Here is a 20,768-nt window from a genome sequence, read left to right as displayed (position 1 = left end):
AGGCAGAGTTGCAAGAGGCAGTCAACAGACTGGAGTGAAGGATAAAGGAGCCCATCTGCGTTCTGTTTGATGTTATGGCTCCTATAAGCAAATGCCTAAAGGTCTCCATGGGAAGGATGGTGCCACCTTGGAGACCTCGGTCTAGCAGACCGTGCTAGATTTGCGCTCGGACCTTCATTCCATCTCTGTAGGCATTGGTGGGATCCGCCAGTGGCTAGGCAAAAGGGGGAGTGGTGCACCTCAACCTCCCTTCAAGTGCCCCTTCTCTTCCAGGAGCCAGGCAGGGGCTTTCAGGTACCTACAGAGAGGAGGGCCAGCAGCTGCACACCCTGGGACCATCCACTCAGGTGACTCTGCCACTGTTCAGCCGATCCCAATCCCCTCTGCCTGTGACCCCATCACTTCCAGCTGAACAAGGTGAGCAGGGTGCACAGAAGGAGACCCAAAGCAGGTCAGAACCTCCAGGCCTCAGCCCTCCAATGCACGCCCACCAAGATCATCAGAGACAGCAGGGTGTATCAGTGAGTATGCTGCCTCCGCCTCTGCTGCAGATGTTGCCGATAGGCCAAAATGTAGTGGTAGGGTTAGAAAAATTAAGAAACCTTGATATCACTTTGAGTTACAGGTGTTGACACTGAATAACTCATGCACCTTTATAAATAGATTTTCTGCTCATGACAATGGTCTTTTCTTTTGAATGTGTCGTGCATATGCATCTATGTGGCCTCTTATTGAAAGGATGACTCAAGCTCCCACCCCGGAATCGCCTCCCTTTGTGAGCCTCACATTCATGTGATGGCTAGTTGGCGGATGTTAATTACTCACCCCTTGTCTAATGTCAGGGAGATGTGTCAACCTCTTTATTGAAAGTGACTGCAAATTGTGTTCAGGAAATATAAAAATTAAAGACGCCATGGAGTTATGTGTGCCTAATTGCATTGGACGGTTACCACTCATGTTGTCTCATCATCAAATAGAGGTCCTCATTGTTTGTGTATTAGCACAAGCCCTGCAGCCATGTTGGTCTCCTCAGCCATGTGTGCATCTCTCTGGCAGCAACAAGAGTCTCATTCAGGAGGCTCCGACTAATGCACTGGTGTGCTGCCTCTCACTTCCCAGAGCAGCTATGTACTGTTTTGGCTGCGGACCTTTCCAAAGATTAGGACCTGGTGAAGCATGAGGGCTGGAGGTCCAAGGCTCAGTGTTGACCTTGGCTCTCGATGTTAATGGTTGTAAAGGCCTTTCAGGTCACTGGCATTGCCATTAAGGGACAGGAGGAATGTGCTTGGGTACCCTCATCTGCACTTTACTCCTCCTGGAATCATGTGGCTATGGATGTGTCATGGGCACATTTTCCGCATCTCGTGGCTTCGATCACATCTTCACTTGGAAGCTCCTCATCACCGCCCTCTTCAGGTTTCTGCTCTTCCTGCTCTTCATCGTCCGTGGAGTTCTCAGCCTCTTCCATGTCTCCCTCTGGCAACTGACCTCCCCTTTGAAGCGTTAGGTTGTGCAGGGCACCACAGACCATGATGATGTGGACCCCCTCTGTGAAGAGCGCTGCTGAGCCCTATCTGAGCAGCCAAACATGAGGATGCCAATGGTCTGCTCGCTGATGGATCTTATTGACCTGTGCGCTGTGTTGTATCTTTCCTCCAAGGCACTTTGAGGATGACACACAGGTGTCATGACCCATTGTCTCAGAGGCAAGAAACCAGCCCTGTAAGCGCCATGACCCTTCGAACATCTGGGGCACCTGGGAGAGCCTCAGGATATGTAAATCATGGGAATGGGAACTCCCAGGGTACCTGGCACAAATGGGCATGATGTGCTTCTGATGGTTGCATACCAGTTGAATGTTGACAGAGTGTAACCCTCAAAGATCAGAGGCTGCTGCCATGCAGCTTTCAAAGCCATATGTGTTCAATCGATCACACCCTGCACCCTAGGGGAGCCAAAGATTGCTGCAAAACCCAGGAATCTAGCAGCCGGCTCACTTCATCCTCTGTGAAGTTTGCATGATGTTGAGCCTTACTGTAGAGGGCATTCGCCACCCTCTTGATACATTTATGTGCTGAGGACTGAGGAATGCCACGTTGATCCCTTGTGGATCCCTGGAATGATACGCAGGCAAAATAATTGAGTGAGGCGGTGACCTTCAGGGGCATTGGCAGAGGGTGTCCTCCCAGTCCATGGGGCATTAGCTCCTCCCACAGGATGAGGCAGATATGAGCACATCTCTTGACAAGTGAAGACGTGCATAGCATTGTCTTTCACTCATCTCCATGTAGGAACAGCATCTTTGGTGGACCCATGGTCACACAAGTCGCCTCCATGGGATGGGTCTGACCTCCTCACCCTCCGGGCCCTGCTGGGGCTCCCCTGGACTATGGTCCTCAGGCTGGACCTCCTCTCGAAGCTGTGCTAGGCAGTGCCGGGCCCTTCTCCTCCTCCTCCTCCTCCTTGATCACTGGCACCAAGACCGTAGCATTGACCAAAGGATCCACCATTCAATCCTCTTTCTCCCTGTGGACAGACAGATCCAACAGATTCAAGAGTAACGGACAACTATTTTAGATCTTCCAATCGCTGCCAGAAAGCCACTGTCATGCCTTAGAGCTGCACCTGTGCTACTCTCTTTGCCCTGCTCCAGCATTCCAACTGAGACACTACCTCACAGGTCTAGGTAACCAAGATGCCAGCCCAGCTACTTGACAACTTAATCACAGAGAGGTTGGAAGAGGCTTGAGTACATCTAGGATATATTAAACCTTATCTAATGCACTCCTACCCTGTCTACCCTGGCATACTGATTCTGCCTAAGCTGCACTTTTGGGATGACTGGATATCCTTTTCCCCGTTAGCCATGTGACTGAGGACAGCACTTTGGGGGCTTTCATTGATCATCTTGCAGATACCCAGCAGCTGTGCTCTCTTCATTCAGTGCATCTTTCATTCTCACATTCCTCTTTGTCTATGCTCAAATTGATCAACTTCATTGTGAATCCAATGACTCCTGCAGTCTCATGTTGAAGTGGTCCAAATGCCAGTAGGTCCTATTGCACCTTCTCAATAAACTCTTCCTGAGTCTTAGCAGCTCAGACTCCATTTCCATGTTGTTACTCTAGGCAGCGTTAGGGTGCCCCCTGTTCAGCCCCTGAGTCCAGCCATTGGCTCCTCCCACACGGCCCCAGCCCCCTGCCTTACAGATTCTTTTCCAGTTTCAATTTTAAACTGTGTCATAACATTGGGCTCTCAAGATGGTTGTGATGTATTTTTACTTTGAGACCCGCTTCGACCTTCCCCCCCGTTAGTGTCCGGGTCCCCATGATCATCTTTAGACCTTATGATGTGCAGGTAGACCTTCCTCTAGTGATCGTCCAGCCTCCCTCAGTAACCCTGGATCCCATTGTCATTGTGGTAGACATTCCAGCCCTCTCCCCTGAACCCATCACTATTGATGTCCCCATACCCCATGTGGACCTCACCACTCCCCACCCTAAGGCTGTGTGCACCCCAGGAGAGTTTCGAGTATGTTTATTATCTTTATTACGTTGTAGCCAGTCACAGGCTGCAGATACCTCCCTGACCGTGACTATCCCATCTGCAGCCCAGTGCCAGCCAGATACCCCCAGCACCACTAAGTGTGAGATTTTACCACTCCCTGCACACCAAACTATGCCTGATCCACATTGAACACACAGGTCTTGCTCCTCCCTGAAGCAGGAACATGATGTGTGTGCCATGCATAGCCCTGCAGAATGACCCACAAGTCCCATGTGTCTTTAATCTCTCATCCCAACCTCTTGGCATCAGTCCAGGGTCTATAATTGTCTTTCACTCAGCTCTCCGGCTCCGCATTGAATGACCACTAAACTGTTTCCCTTCCTCCTGCTCCATGAATCCCTGTGTAACCCTTCCATCTTGCCCTATACTAACCCCCCTCCCCCATTTCGTACTCCAGAGTGTGTGTACATCCTCTTCCCTTCATGCAAATCGAATCCCATCCACCCCCTTCTCTGTCTGTGTTCTACAGTTCCCTGTTGGGATCCAGCTTCTCCACCTTCAATGTTCCATCTGCCCACCCCTCCAACCCTACCAAGCCCCCTTCTCACTCCCATGCCTCCCCGCAAAATCCCTTCCTCCGCCCCTGCCCTGGTCACCATGTTGCTCTCTGTTTTGGAGTGGCGCCCTGCCTGAGACTCACAGCACACAACCCTGTCCTGCCGGGGTAGCACCACAACCGTGGTGAGCAGCCCAGCTCAACCCTGAGGCAGCCACTGTGAGCAGCCCCACCATACAGCCCCTCACCCCAGTGTGGGCTAACACTGACATCGCTGTGGAACTGGAGCAGCGCCGATGCAGGTAGGTGTTGAATGTTACCCTCACCTTGAAGTCACAAGCAAAGTGAGGGTGGACGCCACCCTCACCCTGGTCGTGATTTAGAGCGGTCTAATTTCCTGCTGGGGTGGCACATAATTGGGAAGAGGAACATGATTCTGGCAGGTAGCATTTTTAACAAGTATTCCTGACCCGCTAATGCGTGCAAATGGAATTCCCGACATGGATCAGCGGGAAAGCCGACCCGCCATTATCCCGCCATGAAAGTGGCGAGGGGAAAATTCCAATTCATTTTTCCGCCAGTGGAAATCTGACTTTTGGCCTCTTTGAGTTTTCCACTCCCGCCCACAGTGAAACCCGCCACTGGCGGGACTGAAGGTCCGGTTTTACTTTCATTTGAAGCGTTATTTTCTAATCAGAAAGTAAATGTGACAGTCATACCCCTGGGTGCATTTTTGATATGAAAACATGCTTTTGGAATGCAGCGAAGGGTTAGAATCAAGCTGTGCTGAAAACTTTGTATTTTCGCAGAAGGGAGAAGCAGAGAACTCCGGTTTAGTTTTGGTTAAAAAGCCGAGAACATAAGCATAATTCTGAAACTTTTAAGAGATGGCTTTGTACCAATTGCAGTTATTTTGCAGCCCAAGCATTGTATGAGCAGCTCTTGATTTGTTCTAACACCTCTTTGTTTATTCTTCCGTGGGAAGTGGGCATCACAGGCAAGGGTCAGTATTTATTGTCCATTATTCTTGAACTGAGTGGCTCATCATTTCAAAGCTCGTGGTGAAATATGTAGGCCAGGCCAGTTACAGACAGCAGATTCTCTTCCCTGAAGAGCACTGGTGAACTAGATTTTTTTTTTTAAATTTGATGATAATTTCATGGTCACCATCACTAAGACTAGCTTTTTATTCCCGAGTCATTGATTGAATTTTTTAATTCCACCAGCTGTTATGGTGGGATTTGAACCCTTTCCCCCAAAACATTAGCCTGGGCCTCTGGATTATTAGTCCAACAACATTACCACTACACCACCATCTTCTTTAGAACATGCATTGCATAGCAATAAATTAGATAGTGATTACACTTTCAGCACTGAAAGCATTTTTCATCAGCTCAGATGGAGGGAAATTTGTGCTGTAGCACATTAGCAAGAAACATGTTAGCACACTTTAAGAAAACTGCTTTGCCCATTATTTTGACAAAGGTGTTAATCCATTTGTATTAATGCAATCATTATAACAGCAGGGAAGAACTTTCACATGAACATGTTAACAGGAGTATGTTATATTCAAATTAGAAATGCAAAATAATTGAGCAGAAAGGAGGCAGAAAATGTTAGATAGTTTTGTTCCACTTACAAAACAAAAAATCTGATTATGTGTCTGTATGCCTAAATAACATAAAATCTACACAATACACTGAAATGTAGATCTATCTATTGAATTTCAGAATTAAAGTACAATAAATTTGTTCCTCATTTTTTTAAATTTGTTTTCTTCATGGGCTATGAACATTGTTGGCATGGCCAGTATTTGCTTCTCATCTCTAATCACCCTTTATTTCATTGAATCATAGACTAGCACCAGCACAGAAGACCATTCAGCCAATTGGGTCAATATTGGCTTTTCCAGTTTGCCCCACTATCGCAATCTTTCTCTATTTCCCTGAAATTCTTTCTCCTTCAAGTAGTTATCCAATTCCTTTTTGAAAGTTATTATTGAATTTGTATTCATCACCCTATCAAACTGTAACCATGCACTGTGTAGAAACATTTTTTCCTGATATTGCATCTGATTCCTTTAAATCTTTGCTTTCTGGTTATTACTCTTCAGCATTAGAAATAGTTTTTCTTCATTCACAATCACTGAACATTTCTTGATTTTAAACACTTCTATGTAATCTCCTTTTAGCTTTCTCTGTTCTAGTTTACCATGCAACATTCTGGGCTGCAATGCAATAACAAATGTATTTGAAAAGGAAATATGATTGAAACAGAAATCTTTCAGTATTTAATCCACTCTGTTTGAGTGAAGGGTGCTATGACACAGGGGTCCATGCACTCCTAGGTGTTCACTGGAAGATATTAAAGGTTCTGCCAAAAATAACCAGAGAACGTGTAGAAAGAACAGGTATGATAATAGACCAATCAGTATTAGCCTTGGGACAGGTGGTGGCTGAGATACTTTGCCAGTCACAGGATTTCATCCAATGGGAGAGAATCAGAGCTCGGGTCTCTCTGCATTTGCACAGCTTTTGGTTCAAGTGTAGAGAGAAATAAACAAAGCAACTCAGTCCTCATGCAGTGAGGCAGCAGTCAAACATGACCCAACCTCCACTGCTTCCTGGGAGAGAGAATTCCGCATCCATCTAAGAGGGAAAAAAAATCCCCTCATCTCTTTAAAAATGAGACCTCTTATTCCTAAACTATGTCACATGGTTCTAGTCTCTTCCACAAGTGGAGACATCCTCCCAATATCCACCTTCTCAAATCCCCTCAGGATCTTATAGTGTCCACGAGATCACCTCTCATTTTTCAAAACTCCAGTGGGTATAGGTTCAACCTGTTCAACCTTTCTTCATAAGATAAGCCCTTCATCCGAGGAATGGTAGCTGGTGTTTGGATACAATGAGCAAAAAGAGGCCTGAGAGTGAGGGAAGGGGTAGGGCAAGGAAATATGACACTGGGCCAGATTTCAGCCAGGATGGAGAGCCTCTCTGATGTGGTGAAAATGGCGGAAGTGTTTGAAAATCCTAAGTCCCTCCCCCGAACACAGCATTTCCCACTCTTGTGGTGGCAGGATTGGAGGCCAGACAAATTTCATACATGTGGGATTCACCGAGGCAGCTGGACGGTTAAATCCTCAGCTGCCTCCACTGAAATCGGATTTTAACATCTCTGTTGGAACACAAAATGCCCAGAGCAGATCAGGGCAAAGCAGGTCTGTTTCTTGTGTGTTTGTTTTGGATGACCAGTGTACCCCAGGGGGAGGGGAGGTATCCATGCATATTTATATTTCAGTTTGTATTTACTGGGCCAGAAATGTCAAGAGCTCAATGCCCATTGTTTGCTTGTGACCCAAGGAAATGGGAGGGTTCGGCTGCTGCTTTGCCAGGGGAATATTTCATTGTCCCCACTGATTGCTGCACCCAGGTGAAGGAATAAATTTGTGGTTTTGTAGTGCACATTGTGCTTCATCTGAGGTAACATAGAGGGCAGGTATGGCGCCCTCACATGGAGAGGCCATAGAATGCTTCAACATGAGCAGCAGGAGGCCAGAGGGAGGGTACAAGGTCAGGAGGAAGAGGCTGTGGCATGAGTACCAGGGAGGAGGAGAAGGAGGAGAGTGAGGACAACCAGGTTCTACCCTGTGGGAAGAATACAGACCGAGGACATCATACCTCAGCACGATGGAAAATCAGTGCCAGAGAAGACTCTGGTTGAGCCGTGATGTTGTGACAGACATTTGTCACATGGTGCAGCAGCAATTTAAAAAAAAATATTCATTCATGGTATGTGGGTATCTCTGGCTAGGCCAGCATTTATTGCCCATCCCTAACTGCCCTTGTTCAGAGGGCACTTTCTAAGAGTCAACAACATTGCTGTGGGTCTGGAGTCACATGTAGGCCAGACCAGGTAAGGGGAGCAGATTTCCTTCCCTAAAGGACATTAGTGAACCAGATGGGTTTTTATAACAATCGACAATGGTTTCGTGATCATCATCAGACTTTTCATTCTAGATTTTTTTTTTAAGTCAAATTTCACCATCTGCCATGGTGGAATTCGAACCCAGGTCCCCAGAGCATTACCCTGGGCCCCCGGATGACTTTGCCGCCTCTCCACAACACATCGACCCCCATGTCCTGCCAGTGACTGTGAAGGTAACTGTCACACAGAATGTCGATGCCACAGGTTCTTTCCAGGGTTCAGCAGGAGACCTGGCTGATATATCCCAGTCAGCAGCACACCGATGCATTAAGGAAGTGACTAATGCCTTGTTCGCTCCTGTGTGGGAGTCGATTTGTTTCCCCATGGATTTTGAGTCTCATACTCAGAGATCCACTGCCTTTGCTCACAGTGCAGGCTTCCCTCAGGTGCAGGGCATCATTGACTGTACTCATGTTGCAATAAAGGCCCCAGCTCAGCATGCAGACACCTTTATGAAGCACAAGTCATTTCACTCCATCATGTGCAGGTGATTTACGACCACATTTAGGTCTTTCTTCGAGTGTGTGCAAGATTCCCAGGCAGCTGCCATGCCTCCTTTATACTAAGCAATTTATAACTCCCCAATCTATTTCATCCACCTCTGCAGATCCAGGGGACAAGGGCTACTCCTTAGGAACTTCACTAATGACCTCCTTTAGGGCCCCACAAACTGAGGCTGAGCCATAGTATCGCCAGGAGCCGCATTGAGCAGGTTGGTGGCATTTTAAAGATGATATTCTGATGCCTCAATTGCTCAGGTGAAGCTCTCCGATGTGCCCCAGCAAGGGTTTCAAGAATAGTTGTTGTATGCTGCAGCATTACTGGTGGTGATGGTGGACTGGCAGTGTGGCAGGGCGCAGAGCTGGGACCTGCCTGTGACAAAAATGGAATTACGTAGGTATAGCCCTTCTCAGTGTGAAAGCACGCTCTGATGCATGTACCTCCTCAGCCATGCTTGTGGTACCTGTATGAATCAACTCCATCCTCGCGCTTCCTCTCATGCTAACATTCCATTGTGCTCAACAAAGTGACAGCATGACCTCCACCATTATCGCCATGTGCCAAGGCAATCTCAACACCTCCTTTACCACCTGCTACTGGTGATTCACCATCACCAACAGACAGCTGCTCTGGCACCCTGGCATTCTCCAGGGCAATTTTGCAAGAAAGATTTGCATATGGGCCTCATGTAGGCTGACCCACCCCCAGCCCTGACCATCACCTTGGCAGTCTTCATCCTTTTGCTCTGCAAAGATAACATGAGTTTTTGTCACCCTTGCATACAGCGCATGCAGAGATATTGCTCTTCACTACATCTATGCATCACAGTACCTATTCACACCTGTTTTGCGCACATATACATGAGCAGCTTACACATACAAGCCTCAATGTTGAGGCAGAGATATGTGTCATGTCTTGCACCTTATCTGCAGCAGGCGGACGTGACCCTTCCTTTGGAACTCTGTAGCAGGTCACAGAACCTTTTGTGACACAGAATCCATACTCTCTGCTGGTCTCCTGTGACACCCACAACTGCCACCTATGACACCCTCAACCCATGCCTTCTTGGTCGTGGCAGGCAGTTTCTGATGGCTAGCTGGGTGTATGATTTCTCTCCTCCTCTGGACCACCTCAACTAAGACCTGCAGGTCCTGATCTGAGAATCCCCAGGCAAGAATGGTCATGAGCAAATCAAAATACATTTCTCCAATTCACTTTTGTGTGCCTACATGCACTAACCATTCACAGCATCTCACCTCTAAATATTCTTAACAGTGTCGCTGAAAGGAGGGCTCTGCACATAAATTTGGTGCTGTGTATATTGGGCTCTCACTCCAAAGTGATGTGCCGAGCTCAATAACAGCTTATTCATACTGTTGTGTCACTACACTGTGCGATTGTGAGGGACTTTGTCAAGGGTCCATAGTGCGGGCGTATCCAGAGAGACAACAGCCAATAGGGCAAGTGGATAGGATAATGAGCCTGGCAATGTTATTCATCCATCCACTGAATCAAACCAGCTTACTAAATCAATGCATTTTATCTGCACCAAGCAGTGGTGACAAGGCAAAGCCATCTCCATGGCTGTGCCTTGAGAATCCAATGGCTTAGCACAGCTCAATTTTGATTAGGTAGCAGCAATGACAATTCTGTCATGGGGAAGCCGATGATGGGCCATCTGTTCTGGGATAATCAGACTGTTGGGCAGCATTTGCAGCTTTCACACCCAACTGACAACTCAATAACATCTCCTCCAAGGCTGGGGAAGTGTAGCATTGAGGACTTAACTGTCAATCACCTAAAGCCTGATTAGGGCCTGAATAGGTGTTGATTACCATTTGAAGCTTAACTAGTGTGAGTCACCTCAGCTCACCTCAGCTCTATTTAAGAAACACCTGAAACACCGAAGTGAGACACAGCCAGAGTAGTGCTGGGTATTGGTAATTTAGTGCACAGTGGGAATTTGGTGCAGAGGGGAAGAGGTGCTCTTTTCATTTTTCTTTGCTACCCAACTCCTTAAATCTTCAGAGAGTGGTCTTGCCCTGCTGCAGCACTAGAGGCTACAAGGGAAAGGAATGACTGGTAAGTAGTGGGTAAGATCGGGTAAGTATTTACTACTTTTATGCGTATAGTTTAAGGTCTTTTTGTGGTTTATAGTTTGTATATTCTGTAGTAACGAGGATCAGGAAATAAGGGCTCTAAAGTAATATATTTAAAAGGGTTAATTTAAAGGGATAAGTCATGGCAGGAGAGCTCAAAGCCGTGGTGTGCTCCCCATGCTCCATATGGGAAGCCGGGGACATTTCCAGTGCCCAGGACCAGCCTGTGTGCAGAAAGTGTGTCCAGCTGCAGCTCCTGGAAGCTCAGGTTTCAGAGCTGGAACGCGGCTGTGGACACTATGGAGTATCCACGAGTCTGAGAGCATCGTTGATAGCACATTTAGAGAGTTGGTCACACCGTAACTGAAGGGACTTGAGGAAGGAAGGGAAAGGATGACCACCAAACAGTCCAAGACAAACAGGCAGGTAGTTCAGGAGTCCCCTGGGGTCCCACTCGCAAATCTGTCTTCCATTTTGGAGGCTGATGAGGGCACTGGTTCCTCCAGGGAGTGCAGACAGACCCAAACTTCTGGCACCACAAGCAGACCGTCTGTACAGGAGGGGAGTAAGAGAGGAAGAACAATAGTAATAAGAGATTCTATAGTCAGGGGAACAGATAGGCACTACTGTGGCCATCAACGTGACTCCAGGATGGTGCGTTGCCTCCCTGGTGCCAGGGTCAGGAATGTCACTGAACGGCTGCAGGGCATCCTGAAGGGGGAGAGTAATAAGGCAGAGGTCATAGAACATATTGGTACCAATGACATAGATAGAAATAGGGATGAGGCCTTGCATCAAGGATTCAGGGAGTTAGGTAGCAGACTAAAAAGCAAGACCTCTCAGGTTGTGATCTCTGGATTACTCCTAGTGCCATGTGCTAGCGAGCTCAGAAATAGGAGAATAGCACAGATGAATATGTGGCATAAGAGTTGGTGCAGGAGGGAGGAATTTAGATTCCTGGATTGCTGGGACTGTTTTTGGGGAAGTTGGGACCTGTACAAGCGGGACGGTCGGCATCTGAACCAGAGTGGGACAAACATCCTTGTGGGCGGGTTTGCTTGTGCTGTTGGGAGGAGTTTAAACTAACTCAGCAGGGGGAAGGGACACAGAATGTTAGCAGAATAGGGATACATCATAATACAGTAAAACAATCAAGTCAGAGGAAGTACAGCTACAATAAGCTTCAAGGGAGTAAGGCAAGGCTGGATAGCCTCTACTTAAATGCCAAGAGTATTACATGTAAAACAGATAAGTTAAGGGTGAGAATTGACATGTGGAATTGTGATATAGGACCCATCACTGAGATGCGGTTGAGGGAGGGCAGGATTGGCAGCTCAATATTCCATGATATAGAATATTCAGGCAAGACAGGGGAGGAGATAAAAGAGGAGGAGGCATTGCATTATTAGTTAAGGAGTCAGTTACTGCAGTAGGGAGAGATGATATCTTGGAGGTGGCATCGAATGAAGCTTTGTGGGTAGAGCTTAGGAATAAAAAAGGGGCAGTCACGTTGTTAGGTGTTATTATAGATCCCCAGACAGTCAGCGGGAAATTAAGAAGCAAATATGTGCACAATTTGTGGAGGTGTTTAAAAACAATAACAATAAGGTAATTATATTAGGTGATTTCAACTTTCCCATCATTAATTGGGATAGACATAGTGTTAAGGGTTTGGATGAAGTGGATTTCTTGAAATGTGTACAGGAGAACTTTTTAGGTCAATATGTAGAGGGTCCAACAAGGTCAGTGCTGGACCTAATTCTAGGGAATGAAGCCGGACAGGTGGCTGAGGTGGTGGTGGGGGAGCATTTTAGTGGTAGTGATCACAACATGGTACAATTTAAAACAAAAACAAAAATACCTGGAAATACTCAGCAGGTCTGACAACATCTGCGGGGAGGAACACAATTAACGTTTCCAGTCGGTATGACTCTTCGTTGTTCCTCTCCGCAGATGTTGTCAGACCTGCTGAGTTTTTCCAGGTATTTTTGTTTTTGTTTTGGATTTCCAGCATCCGCAGTTTTTTGCTTTTATCTATGGTACAATTTAAGCTAGTTATGGACAAAGAAATAGGCAAGTTGCCAAAAAATGTTTTTGATTGGGCGAGAGTGGGTTTTAGTAAAATAAGGCAGGATCTGGCCAAGGTAGACTAGGAACAGTTACTTGTGGGGGAATCTACAGAGGAGCAGTGGGGGGCATTCAAAAAGGAAATGGGGAGGGTACAGGCTCAACATATTCTCTCTAGGGTGATAGGAAGGAGTAACGAGCCCAGAGAACCATGGATGATCAGAGATATTCAGGTTATGATGAGAACAAAAAGAGAGGCTTTTAGCAGGTACAAGGGAAGCAGATCAGCAGAGGCATTAGTGGAGTACAGAAAGTGCGGTGTAGAGCTTAAGAAAGCAATTAGGAGAGCAAAGAGGGGATACGAGAAAGCTCTGGCTGGTAAAAGTAGGGAAAATTCCAAGATATTCTATAAGTATATCAATGGGAAGAGGATAACCAAGGAAAGAGGAGGGCCCATTAGGGACCAAGGGGGCAATCTATGGGTGGAGCCAGAGGACATCGGTAGAGTTTTGAACAAATACTTCACACCCGTCTTCATCCAAGAGAATGAGGATGAAGGTATGCAACTCGGGGAGAGAGACTGCGAGGTTCTTGAGCAAATTCATATGGGGAGTGACAAGGTATTGAAGGTGTTGGCAGGCTTAAAAGTGGACAAATCTCCAGGTCCGGATGGTTTGTGTCCCAGACTGCTGAGGGAGGCAAGGGAGGAGATCGCAGGGGCTCTGATCCAAACTTTTAATTCTTCTCTGGCCACGGGGGAGGTGCCAGAGGACTGGAGAACAGCTAATGTGGCTCCGCTATTTAAGAAGGGTTGTAGAGATAAGCCAGGGAACTACAGACCAGTGAGTCTCACGTCAGGGGTAGGGAAACTATTGGAGAAACATTTGAAGGAAAGAATCTATCTCCACTTGGAGAGGCAAGTTTGATCAGGGATAGTCAGCATGGCTTTGTCAGAGGGAGGTCATGCCTAACAAATTTGACTGATTTCTTTGAGGAGGTGACCAGGTGTGTAGATGAGAGTAGTACAGTTGATGTAGTTTATATGGATTTTAGCAAAGCCTTTGACAAGGTCCCACATGGGAGACTTATAAAGAAGGCAAATGCACATGGGATACAGGGTAATTTGATAAGGTGGATTCAAAATTGGCTTAGTTATAGTAGACAGAGGGTGATGACAGGAGGATGTTTTAATGACTGGAAGCCAGTGTCCAGTGGCGTACCACAGTGATCTGTGCTGGGTCCCCTATTATTCACCATTTATATTAATGACATAGATGACTATGTGGTGGGTAGGATTAGTAAATTTGAAGATGACACAAAGATTGGCTAGGTGGCTAACAGTGAGGTTGAGTGTCTTGGGCTATAGGAAGATATAGGTGGGATGGTCAAATGGGCAGATAAGTGGCAGATGGAATTTAACCCTGAAAAGTGTGAGGTGATACACTTTGGAAGGAGTAATTTGACAAGGAAGTGTTCAATGAATGGCATAATACTAGGAAGTTCTGAGGAACAAAGGGACCTTGGCATGTGTGTCCATAGATCTCTGAAGGTGGAGGGGCATGTTAGTGGAGTGGTGAAAAAGGCAAATGGGACACTTGTCTTTATCAATCGAGGCATAGGTTACAAAAGTAGGGAGGTCATGTTGTAGTTGTACAGAACCTTGGTGAGGCCACAGCTGGAGTACTGTGTGCAGTTCTGGTCACCACATTATAGGAAGGATGTGATTGCACTGGAGGTGGTGCAGAGGAGATTCACCAGGATGTTGCCAGGGATGAAATATTTAAGTTATGAAGAGAGGTTGGATAGACTTGGGTTGTTTTTGTTGGAGCAGAGAAGACTGAGGGGCGACCTTATTGAGGCTTACAAGGTTATGAGGGGCATGGACAAGGGGGATAAGGAGCAGCTGTTCCCCTTAGTTGAAGGGTCAGTCACAAGGGGGCATAAGTTCAAGGTGAGGATCAGGAGGTTTAGGGGGGATGTGAGGAAAACCCTTTTTACCCAGAGGGTGGTGACGGTCTGGAATACGCTGCCTGGGAGGGTGGTGGAGGCGGGTTACCTCACCTCCTTTAAAAAGTACCTGGATGAGCACTTGGCACGTCATAACATTCAAGGCTATGGGCCAAGTGCTGGTAAATGGGGCTAGGTAGGTAGGTCAAGTGTTTCTCACATGTCGGTGCAGACTCGATGGGTCAAAGGGCCTCTTCTGCACTGTGTGATTCTGTGATTCTGTGACTTACTTTTTATATGTGCCTGAGTTACCCAACCAACATAGGGCCCAGTTCTGACTCCTCACTACTTCTGGACTCACTCACCCTTACTTCAGATCCAGCCCCCTCCACCACCCACAGCACCGCCCCCCCCCCCCCCCCCCCCCCCCCCCCCCCCCGCCCAGCTGAAAATCAGAACTGTGGGTCACCATTTTTTAAAGTCAGGTTTGCGGAGTTGGGAATTCTCCCATCTCTGCACACCTGACCAGGGAGTGAAGATCTGGTCCTAAGTCTTTGCTCATGGATCTTCATTGAGAATCAGCCTTGATTTTTTTTTTTAATTAATCTTTCGTGGGATGTGAGTGGCACTAGCTAGGCTAGCATTTGTTGCCCATTCTTAATTGCCCTTGAGAAGGTGACGAGCACATGAACACAAGAAATAGGAGCAGGAGTAGACTATTTGGCCCCTCAAGCCTGCTCTGCCATTTGTTAAGATCATGGCTGATCTGACTGTGGCCTTAACTCCACTTTCCTGTTTACCCCCCAGAGTGAAAAACCTTCTTGAACCACTGTAGTCCATCTGGTGGAGGTAGACCCAGAGTGCTGTTAGGGAGGGAGCTCCAGGATTTGGACCCGGTGACAATGAATAAACAGTGATATAGATTCAGGTTAGGATGGTGATTGACTTGGAGGGGAACTTGCAAGTGGTAATGTTCCCTTGTATCTGTTGCCCGTGTCCTTTGGGCCTTTAGAGGTTGTGGGTTTGGAAGATGCTGTTGAAGGAGGCTTGACGAGCACAGCATTGCATCTTGTAGATGGTCCACACTGCGGTGGTGGAGGGACTGAATGTTTATGGTGGTGGATGGGATGCCAATCAAGTGGGCTGCTTGGTCCTGGATTGTTTCGAGCGTCTTGAGTATTGTTGGAGCTGCACTCATCCGCGCAAGTGGGGAGTATTCCATCACACTCCTGACTTGCTCCTTGTAGATGGTGGACAGGCTTTGGGTTGTAAGGAGGAGAGTTACTTTCGGCAGAATTCCCAGACTCTGACCTGCTTGTGTAGCCACAGTATTTATGTGGCTAGTCCAGTTCAGTTTCTGGTCAATGGTAACCCCCAGGATGTTGACAGTGGGGGGATTCAGTGATGTTAATGCCACTGAACATAAAGGGGCGATGGTTAGATTCTCTCTTGTTTGGGATGGTCAATGTCTGGCACTTGTGTGGCATGAAAGTTCCTTTTATTTAATATTATTTAAGGCTTCATCTCTTATTTCTTCGGTGAAATGATGATGTGTATCAAATCAGTTGTCAAAATTCTTTGTGTGCCCTTTTATCCTTTGTGATTCTAATTCCTCCTCAAGCTCCACCCTGTGCATGAGATTTCACTTATTCCTTCCTCTTCTCTCCCACCCCCGCAAACCCCCCACCACCACCCCCCCCCCCCCCAAAGCCCCTCCATCCTGCCTTACTGCCTGGAAATTAGAATGGTTTCCAGTACTACATTTGTACTGTATCTGCATATTTCAAAATGCTTGCTTACAAATAATTTACAAATGGAAGGATACTTATGTGAGATGTCCCTGGAGAGTCAGGGTGTGGAGACTCAACCCAAGAGGGCAAATGGCGAGAAGATAGTCAAGTTGTAGGTTAAGCAAGACTAATAAAAAAACTATATTTTGATAGAGAGAAAAAGTACTTGTGTTGTTTACAAGGGGTCCATGGAACATTTAGAACACGGGAGGCAGGGCCTCAGGAGTGAAGAAGCTGACAATCTGGCTATGGTGGATATATATGCAAACATGTCATTTTTTGGAGACTAGATTTGTCTAATATGCAATCCATGTCTGTAAAAGAAAGCATCATATTCCGTAAATTCACTTTCATGAGCTTAGTAACTTTGAGTCCACTTCTAGGCACCACACTTCAGAAAGGATGTAGAAGCTTTAGAGAATGGTTCCAGAGATGAGGAATTTCAGTTACCTGAATAAACTGGCGGAGCTGGGGCTGTTCTTCTTGGAGCAGAGAAGTTTGATGCGAGATTTGACAGGGTTGTTCAAAATCATGGGGAGGTCTGCCCAGAGCAGAAAGGGAGAAAATATTTCCATTGGTGGAAGCCTTGAGAAACAGAGGGCACTGATTTAAGGCGATTGGTGAAAGAACAGGAGGCGACATGAGGAAAAACTATTAACGCAGCAAGTGGTTAGGGTCTGGAATACACTGCCTGAGAGTGTGGTGGAGGCAGATTCAGTCCTAGCTTTTCAAAAGGAATTGGATAATTATCTGGAGAGGAAGAAAGAAGTCAGGACTAAGGATCAGCTGATGAGCGGGGCTTGCAGTAAGCTGCTACAGGTTACTGGCTGAACTGCCTTTTGTGCAATTTTTGTGCAACGATTGTGTAATGGTTCTATGGTTTTATGAGGGTGAATGCCTCAGCTTTTCCCTTACACAGAAGGGCCTGCAAACAAGTAAATCAAAGCACGTTTCCCAGGGGAACACCCTGCTCTTTGGAATTGTGCTAAGGGATTGTTTTTATATCAAACTTAATAGGAGGGAGGAACTTTATTTTACCATAATTGAAAATATATTAGCTGTCACCACAGCATTCCCTCAATGCTGATCTGCTTGTTTAGATTCCGGTCTGAAGTTTTATTTGGGGAATGGAATCTTGAGTGTGACTAGAAATGAAGAATGCTGACAACTGGGGCAATTCCATATTCAGCACTTTCAGTGCTGACACAGCAAGCTAATTATAACCTGCCCAATGAAAACTGCTAATCAGGTGTCTTTGCAAGGTACTTACTTTACTCCAAAGGACCAAACTGGAGCAGCAATTCTTCATTACTGTACAAACAATTTTACATCTCGAAACTCTGCAGCTTGAACCCATGACATTCTGACTCTGAGACCAAAGTTCTACTGAGATCACCAAACACTTCACTGGCAGGCGTGAGGTGACAAATGTTATGTTTAATTATTTTAAGTGCTGTAAAAATTCTAGTGGCCATTGAGACAGGGATGGAGTGACATCTTCAGAGGTTACTTTACATTTGAGTTGAGATGCAGATCAGCCACAGTCTAATTAAATGGTGGAGCAGGAGTGAAGGGCTGGATGGTCTTCTCCTGGTCCTAATGTTCCTAAGTTGGTAAAACAGTGAAAATATGCAGTAAAGTTACAAGTCAAGGAGAATAGGGTTGCATCCAATATATAACTTAGAGAAGTGAGAGGCTATTCACTTTGATACTAAGAGCAGAAAAGCAATTTTTTTTTTTAAACCGTGAAACTTGTAAATGTTGATGTTTAGAGAGAATTAGGTGTGCTCATGCAAGCAACACAGAAAGTTAGCATTCAGGTACAGCAAACGGTTAGGAAGGCAAATGTAGATCTTTACTGCAAGGAGATTGGACTACAAGAAAAATAAAGTCTTGCTACAATTTAACTGGACTTTGTTGAGGCTAGACCTGGGAGACAGTGCTCAAAGTTTGGTCTCCATATTTAAGGAAGGGTGTATTTGCACTGGAGGTGGTAGAGTGAGGGTTTACTAGATTGGTCCCTGGGATGATATGAGAGGTTGAGGAAATTCAGTCTATATTCTCTTAGAAGCATGAGAGGACACTGAGAGATTGTTTCCTCTGGCTGGGGAATCTAGAACATGGGCGCACAGCATCCAGGTAAGGGTCCGATCATTTAGGACTGCGATGAGGAGAAATTTCTTCACTCGGAGGGTCATGAATTTTTGAATCCTCTACCCCAGAGGGTTGTGGAAGCTCCATCTTTGAACACATTTAAGGCTGGGATAGACAGATTTTTCTTCTCTCAGGGAATCAAGGGATATGGGATTGGGCAGAAAAGTGGAGTTAAGGCAGAAGATCAGCCATGATCACCTTGAATGATGGAACAGTCTGATGGGCCGAATAGCCTACACCTGCTCCTATTTCTTATATTTCTTAAATAAATAAATAAAAATATGAAATTCATTGGCGAGATATCCTACAATATATAATAGGTTGCGCTATCCTACACTTTAACATTTATTTTTGGCTTAAATATACTATAAAATAAACTATATTCATTTGTTTGAATTTATTAAACACAATTATACCCCATTTGACGAAGTAAAGGGAAAGAAAAACCGAGTCATAGAAGGGCACTGCATAGAGGGAGGCCATTCAGCCCATATACCTGAGCCTATTCTTTGGTAGGGTTGGCCAATTAATTCCACTTCCCTGCACTTTAATTAGTCCTGCATATTTTCCCTTCAAATATTTATCAAATTCTCTTTTGAAAGTTACTATTGAAACTGCTTCCAACGCCAATTCAGACAGTGCGTTCCAGATTACAAGTCAATGTATAAAAAAAAAATCCTCCGTCTGAATTATAAGAAGCTGGAGATTCCCCGCGGTCCCACCCACCTTCCTACCCCTATGGTGGGTGGGTGAGCTCACCAAGGGGAACACTAGCTGCCTCACAGCCAGTTTGTCCGTTAATAGATTGGAGGTGGGATTTCCGCTCCTTAGGAACAAGAAATCCCACCTTAGAGAACTTCTGGCCAATCAGAATTGTCCAGCAATTTGGGACAGAGAGGTTTGTGGGGTTGGATTGGGAATTGGGTTAGTGTATGGAGCTGTCTCTGGGTGCCAAGCTGGCAGGCCATGGTGAGGGGATCAAGGAGAGTTGGGGGGGGGGGGGGGTGGTGGGGGGGGGGAATCTGGGGTTTCAGAGGCCAATGGGTAGAGGGCAACAGGGTTGGGTAAAACCTTAACAGTCCCAGGGGGGCCTCATTAAGGAGGGAAACTCTCACCCTCGCCCCCACCTGCCCACCACAGTCTGTGCAGGGGAACCTGCCTGCCTGACTGCTTGGTGTGGGCCTCTTCCACAGCCAGTTAAATCCCGGCATTGGTGGGATAAGGTCCTTAAGGGAATTATTGCCCACTTAAGGGCCTCAGTTGTCCAATTAGCAGGCAGGCCACAAAATGTCAGGCCTGCCGCGGGTACGTTTGCAGAGGGGGGAGGTGTGGGTAGGTCGGTGATGTGCAGGCTGCCCGCTGGATTTAATGAGCTCTCCCAGTACAAGCCCATTGGCAAGCGGCAGAGCATCCAGCCCCTCATGCTGCCTCTGGTTCTTTTGCCAATCAATTTAAATCTGTGTCCTCTGGTTTCCAACTCCACTGTCATGGCCAACAGTTTACCCTATCAAAACCATTCATGATTTTGAACACCTGCATTAACCTTATCATCTCCTAGGAGACCAAGAGAAAGAGAGAGTGAAAGAATGTTCATGTTTGAGTACCTTATCACAAGTATCTCCCAGCCTCACATAACATTACAAAGTGTAGTAGCTGGTATTTAAGCAAATGCAGCTGCCAATTTCTGCATGACAGGATTTCACAAACAGCTATGGATGAATCGCCAGTTAAACTGCTTTTGGTAGAGGAAGGACTGCTATTGACCAGAATATCAGGACAAACATATTTTACATTTATTTGAACAACTAAATGTGTCAGATTCAGTATAAGATTTGCATTTAACTCCACAATGAAGCACCTTCAAGCCACCATGTGTTGTTCTGTGATATTGCAGCCTGATCTTGAATTCTACATATGATAGTTGAGTTAATTACATCTGTTGTCAAGAAAATTTCAGTCATTGGATAGTCAATTATTCAGAGTGCAATACGCATCTGCATTGGCTCCTGGTTCACAATTGCTTCAGCTGTAAAATTACTGTTTTCAAATCCCTCAGTGGCCTTGCTCTCCCATCCCCACCGCCCATCTCTGCAACATCCTCCAGCCCTATAATACTCCAAGATTTCTGCACTCCTCAGAATTGAATGGCTCCACCATTGG

The sequence above is a fragment of the Carcharodon carcharias genome, chromosome 3, assembly GCF_017639515.1.
Source record: "Carcharodon carcharias isolate sCarCar2 chromosome 3, sCarCar2.pri, whole genome shotgun sequence".
NCBI lineage: Eukaryota > Metazoa > Chordata > Chondrichthyes > Lamniformes > Lamnidae > Carcharodon > Carcharodon carcharias.
This window is presented reverse-complemented; position numbering follows the sequence as displayed.